This window comes from Malurus melanocephalus, unplaced genomic scaffold (genome assembly GCF_030028575.1).
Source record: "Malurus melanocephalus ecotype Western Australia unplaced genomic scaffold, MMel_1.1 scaffold_9, whole genome shotgun sequence".
In the NCBI taxonomy this organism is placed as follows: Eukaryota; Metazoa; Chordata; class Aves; order Passeriformes; family Maluridae; genus Malurus; species Malurus melanocephalus.
The window spans coordinates 260,667-260,941 of NW_026623241.1; positions in this window are offsets into that span (position 1 = coordinate 260,667).

Sequence of the window (275 nt, forward strand, 5' to 3'; positions counted from 1 at the left end):
AAAAAAAAAAAAAAAAAAAAAAAAAAAAAAAAAAAAAAAAGGCAGCAGGGAGGAGGGAGGGGGAGGTGGGGTGCACTACAGCAAACCGCGGAGCTCTACTGATGGGAGGCAGCAGCTATGCTGGAAGGAGCAAAGTGTCAGAGCTTCGCCCCCCTCTGCACAAACACTTATTCTAAGCTCTGTCTCTGGCCTGTCCCCCCTCCTCCGTCCCCCCTTAACTTAAGAAAACCTTACAGGCAACTAACACACAGTCGTCAGCATCCTGCTTACTTATT